This window comes from Papaver somniferum, chromosome 5 (assembly GCF_003573695.1).
Source record: "Papaver somniferum cultivar HN1 chromosome 5, ASM357369v1, whole genome shotgun sequence".
In the NCBI taxonomy this organism is placed as follows: Eukaryota; Viridiplantae; Streptophyta; class Magnoliopsida; order Ranunculales; family Papaveraceae; genus Papaver; species Papaver somniferum.
This window is the reverse complement of record NC_039362.1, coordinates 169,170,138-169,176,799: the sequence shown is the minus strand read 5'-3', so window position 1 is coordinate 169,176,799 and position 6,662 is coordinate 169,170,138.

Below are 6,662 nucleotides of genomic sequence, written 5' to 3'. Positions count from 1 at the left end.
GAAGCCGCTTCAACACCCTCTCCAGAAGAAGCCGCTTCAACGCACGCTCTCTCTCAAAGCTGTTTCAACGCCCTCTCCAGAAGAAGTCGTTTCAACGCACGCTCTCTCCTGAAGATGTTTCAACGCTCTCTCCATAATAAGGTGCTTCAACGCTCTCTCTTGAAGCCGTTTCAACTCTCTCTCCATAATAAGGTGCTTCAATGATCTCTCCTGAAGCCGCTTCAACGTTCTCTCCATAAAAAGTTATTTCAGCGCACGTTCCAGAAGTCGCTTTAATGCACGTTCCAGAAGCCGCACGTTCTCTCTCCTGAAGCTGTTTCAACGCTCTCTCCAGAAGAATCCGCTTCAAATGCTTTCTCTCCAAGCTTCTTCAGCACTCTCCCCCGAAGCCGCTCAGCGCTCTCTTCAGAGGCTGAAGACACTCCAACACCTTACCAGCAAATGCAATGGAAGTACGTTTTTCAAGAGAAAATAAGCTCGGGATAATTACACCTGAGGACTTCCAGGATGCCTTCACGTCCCTCAACCGGTTCATTTCTAATATCAGAATCATCACTATTGAAGCTTTATGAGCCACAGAAAAATATAGGGAACCATGTATTTTTTTAGGCTTAAGCAGTTCTTTTAATGTAAAAATGATATTTGTATATACTTGCGTATGTGAATGAATGAGGAGACAAACTTTGGTTCAATTGGTTGTTGTATGGATTCCAGAATTAGTGAATGTATATACTGTGGAATGAGATTGAATTATGGGTTTCAGATTCAGTATTGCAAGTTCAGAAATGCAGCTTCAGAAAGTAATTGTATTGCAGCTTCAGAAATGGATTGCATTGCATTGCAGGGTCCAATTGTAGGAGCTTATTTATAACAGTAAAAAAACGTTTTTTTTTTTGAAAATGTTATAGGGCCTACGGCCCATGGATGTGCGGTCCATTAGATGATTAGGGTTTCCCTTTTCTCTCTATATAAAGAACATTTACCTATATAATTCTCTTTGCCTCTTTTATCAATAACAACATTACTTTTCCCTTTTATTTATTTTTTTTAATCTATAGCATCCGCTCTCCATCTATTCTTTACTCTTTCTTCAGCAAATCATTTTTTTTTATTACATGTGGTCATCTCTTTCTTATTAGTGTGAACAAGAGTTTCTTCCCTATGATTGATTGTAACGTGATGCGTAAATATATATATGTACTGGATCTAGACAATGTGTGTTCACATGCTACTATTTTATTTAAATCTTTACAAAACAAACTAATTCATCCCGCTAGGTAAGAAATAATTGCTCCGTTGACAAGCTAATAAAACTCACCTCATGTTTCGTCATTATGTGCAATAACATATTTGTCTGTTTCGTCGTTATCTGTAATAACATATTTTTCTGTATAATAGATCAGAATAGGTTATTATAATTATGACTTGTTTTATCGTATGATTTTTTTCTTCTTTCTTTCTGTGGTTCGTAACTGTGTCAAATGTTTTTGTGTCTCTTATGAATTTTCTATGTGTGCGATTGTCACAGTTTTTATTATAATATGAATTTTTGGTACTATTATATCGAGTTGTTGAGTTTGATGTTAATTATTATTAGCGATTGACAAAGTACTGTCAATCATTTATGGGGCTATGATCATTGATTCATTTTTTTAGAACCATCAAGAAATTTGGTTTCTAATATCCGTTACCCTTATCTTTTGTAGATGGACCCAACTCGACCTGAATTTGAGCTTTTGGACTCAGTTGGACTTGAGTACCATCGTTGGATAGCTGATGTGGAGACTAATTTCGTGGTGAAAGACTATATCGCTACCATCAAGCCCTCAACTGCTGCAAATGTTGTTCCAGCGACTGAAAAAGAAAAGGCCAATGCCCTCATGTTTCTCAAGAGGCATATTGACCCTAACTTACGATGGGGCTACCACCATTTGAAAACACCTAAGGAATTATGGGATGCTCTCGAAAGTCGTTTCGGGAATATTCACGATTCTTTACTTCCACAACTACAAGCCCAGTGGAATGAAATCCGCTTCCTGGATTATGTCAAAGTGAATGACTTTCAAAAGGACATGTTGCAGATACAAGCACGTCTGGATTTTTGTGGCACCAAACTAACTGATGCTGAAATGATCCAAAAGACATTGTCAACTTTCCCAACATCTTCAATGATACTAGCGAACCAGTATCGATTGGAGGTGGATAACAAAAGGATAACCACTTTTAGTAAGTTGATTAACTTACTTCAAGTCGTCGAAAGGCATAACGAAATCCTTCTCAACAACAATGCCAGGGATGTGGGAAAAAAGAAAGTTCCTGAAGAAAATTATGGCAAGGTTAACAGAGGAAAGGACCCCAAAGGTAAGAGGGGTGGACATGTTGATCATTCACATTCCCACGATTCACATTCCCGTACTCCATACGCACGTGGAGAAAGCAACAAACGTGGAAGAGGACAAAAAGGACCCAATAGAGGTCACGGGCGTGGCCAAGGACGTGGTGGTAATTCAAATGTTTGGAACAAAGATGTACCTTCTGGACCAAGTGATGGAAGCTCCAAGGTCGAGAAAGCTCGGAGAAATCCCCTATTAAAAAGAACGAAGTTGGAAACGGGCCTTGTTATAGGTGTGGATCTACTGCACATTGGTACTAGCAGTGCAAGGCTAGTAACAAAGTTGCATACATCTACAAAAAGTATCGAGAGTCTGTGGAACAAGAAGCTCACTGTTAAAGCATTGCTCGGTCAAACTCGCATGCGTTGCAATCTCAAGCATGTTTGTCAATGTTAGTGATCAAAACTATAAGTCTTAATTTCTAGTCTATTATAGATAAGTCTCGGACTAGGATAGAAAGTGTAGTTGAGCTCAAAGACTTCATGGCGATTCATCATACAAGTAGAAGAACTATTTAAGGAACCAGTGGAACTTCTCGACAAAAAGGTATGTGAAGGCTTAAACTTATCTATCACTCAAAAGTCTATCTACTCTATCTTCTACTCTTTGAGATAAGAAGTCGTATGCTATATATATATATATATATATATATATATACTTTGATTATACACATTTGGTATTTCGAGTCGAGTATCCCTCGCCTATCTATATCTCGAAATATGAGTTGGTAAGCTTTTCGCTTTAACCAAGTGTATCTTAACCATGTGACAAAAGTCATGATATGTTTCAGTCATCTTGAAAATTGCTTTGACAAGAAATTGTGTAACAACTATATAACGTTCTCTAAGAATATTTCAATGATTGAAATGAGAGTTTAGATTACGTAACCAATGGTGGACATAAGCATTGTTGTGGAAACACATTTATGTATAAGTCTCATTCCTTGAATCAAAGTTTGCAAACTTTGTTGATCAAGAGAACCGGAAGAATGGCGTGAGCCAAGTCCGTGAACTGCCGAAGTTCTCAAACCTGAGAATATCTGCTGGAGTTGACAAACTACTTGCGTGAAACTAAGTCTGCGAACTCAGTCCGCGAACCGGCGAAGTTCTCATTCCCGAGAATTTCTGTTGGAGTTTGTAAACTCTGCCCGGTAACTTAAGTCCGCGAACCTAGTCTGCGAACTTGAGAAGGTTATATATCTGAAGATGATTTCTGAACTTAAACTTAAAAAGACTAAGGAATGCAGTTTGCAAACTGTGGCTATAAAAGTTCATGAACCGATTCAAGTGAATCAAATCATCTTTGCTTCAATTGTGTCTTGTGTAGTACATGAGATTTCCTTGCAATTGAACAACTCTCTAACTAGTTCATTTGAAATCATTTGAACTAGTTATGGTAAAGAAGAACGTGGTTGATATGGAATGCTCATATGGCTAACCATTTGGTTAATTATTATTGAACCAACAAGTGCATACGTTTGGGTACGGTTAACAAACCTGAAAGCGTACATTGTCAAGTGTGTGTAACAAGTTAAGTTTTCGATCTAACAGTTGAGAAATATTAGCTTGAATCTAAATCAGGTTTTCATATAACGGTGGATATTGATTGCTTTGTTACCAAGGTAACTTAATTGCAAACCCTGATTTGAAAGACTATATAAGGGGAACTCTAGTATTTGTGCAAAACTAATCCCCACACCTCATGTGTGATACTAGTTTGCATACTAGAGTCGGTTCTCCTTTAACCTTTGGTTTTCTTCTTCTAAGATCAGGTTAACGACTTAAAGACTTCATTGGGATTGTGAAGCCAGACCGATACTACTTTTATCGCAGTTGTGTGATCTGATCTTGCATCTTCTATCGTACGAGTACAATCAGATTGATTGGCTTGATATTGATATCTCCGATAGGAAAGATATAAAAAGTAATCACAAACATCTTCGTCTCATTGTTTGTGATTCCGCAACATCTTGTTTCGCTACCATACGATTAAGATTGTCGTGAGATGATTGATAACTTTAGCCTGTTCTTCGGGAATATAAGACTGGATTATCAATTGGTTCTTGTTCACCTTGATTATTATCAAAAGACGGAACAAAAACTTTTAGGGTTTATCTGTGGAAGACAGATTGATACTTTGATAGACTTGTCTGTGTGAGACAGATTTGTTTATTGTTAAGTCTTCGACTTTGGGTCGTAGAAACTCTTAGTTGTGGGTGAGATCAACTAAGGGAATCAAGTGCGCAGTTTCCTGCTGGGATCAGAGGCGTAGGGAGTACAACTGTACCTTGGATCAGTGGGAGACTGATTGGGGTTCAACTACAGTCCAGTCCGAAGTTAGCTTGGAGTAGGCTAGTGTGTGTAGCGGCTTAATACAATGTGTGTTAAATCTGGACTAGGTCTCGGGGTTTTTCTGCATTTACAGTTTCCTCGTTAACAAAATTTCTGGTGTCTGTGTTATTTCTATTTCCGCATTGTATTTGTTTATTTAATTGAAATAATATAGGTTGTGCGTTTGAATCAATCAATTGAAAATCCGACCTTTGGTTGTTGATTGATATTGATTGATCCTTGGATATTGGTCTTTGGTACCATCCAAGTTATTCCTTGTATTTGATTAGAACTCGCAGTTCTTGCTTGAGTAAATCAAATCAATAAGAGAGATATAAACTCGTTGATATACTTTTAATTGATTGAGTCTTGTTGATTCTCTTAAAAGTATATTCGAGTTTGTCCATACAGATTGCTAAGGGAAATATTGGGTGGTGTTGTTAGACCACCGCTTTTTCATTCACTATCTGGAAGAAGATGAGAATGCCCCTGACGTCAACCTCACAATATCATATTTCCAAGGCAACAAGAGTCATGCCATATCGGATACACCTGATTTTGACTGAGAATGCTTCTTTAGTTACCTTTTGATCTTAGACGTTTATTTTAGTGTTTTACGTTTTAGTAGACTTTGGTTTAAATAATTTTTCTTGATGGCTTAGACTATTTTATATGTCGTCATGATTACCTTATGAATGGATTATCTATGAGTATTTATTATATTAATCATATTTTGGTAATAGTTTAATAGATTTTTACTTTGATAATCTGTTGTTTAGCATGTATATTAGAGTGAAAAATATATCATTCTAGTAAGACTCAAATTCTCCAAAGTACATGAGATAAATTATTCGGATTTTTTAACGATACCACATTATCTACTTGTAGGAATGTCTCAAGGGGAGATTGAATGTCTGGCTGATAGTGGAACCACCCATACTATCTTAAGAAATAGACAAATGTTTGTTAACTTGATTCCTTATCATACATATGTGACTACGATGATTGGATCATCACAAGTGATAACTGGGAGAGGTAATGCTCAATTTATGTTGCCAAACGACATGGTGATTAAAGTCACTGAAGCTTTATATGCACCAAGAGATAACCGCACCTTGTTAAGTTTCAAAGATATTCGTGCAAACAGTTATCATTTGGAAACTCACGGTGAAAATAGAATTGAATACATACATTTTACCTCTAATGAATGTGGAAGAAAACGCATTTTAGAGAAACTAATGAGTCAATCTAGTGGATTATACCTCAATACTATTCGGGTTATTGAATCTCATGTTGTTACCAACGATGAGTTGTTGAATAATGACTCATACAGCTTTTGCACGACCGATTAGGGCATCCAGGTCGTGACATGATGATCCATGTTTTAAAGAACTCACATGGACATCCCTTTTTTCGAGGAAAAAAGAAAAATGGGACAACAGACTGTTACATTGCAAAGTAACCAACTACTAACTGGTCAGAGTGTTACTACAACACGACAATTGCCTTCTCAAGAAGTTGATGCGCAACATATTTCCCATTTTGCTTCATTGACTATGTCAAAAGCACATCATTTATTTTTCAAAGCCCGTTCTTTAGCAAAAACAGGATCGATACCATCCTATGTTAAAGATACCAAACAAAATATCCCATTTTTACATAGGATACAAGGTTATATTTGTGGACATATACATCCAGAATGCGTACCATTCAGGTATTTTATGGTTCTGGTAGATGCTTCGACTCGTTGGTCACACGTTGCATTATTGTCCACAAGAAATGCTGCATTTGCAAAGCTCCTAGCATAAATTATTCGTTTGAGGGCTCACCACCGCGATTACCCTATCAAGACTATCAGACTTGATAATGCTGGAGAATTCACATCAAAAGGATTTGATGATTAATGTATGTTTAATGGAATATACGTAGAACATCTCGT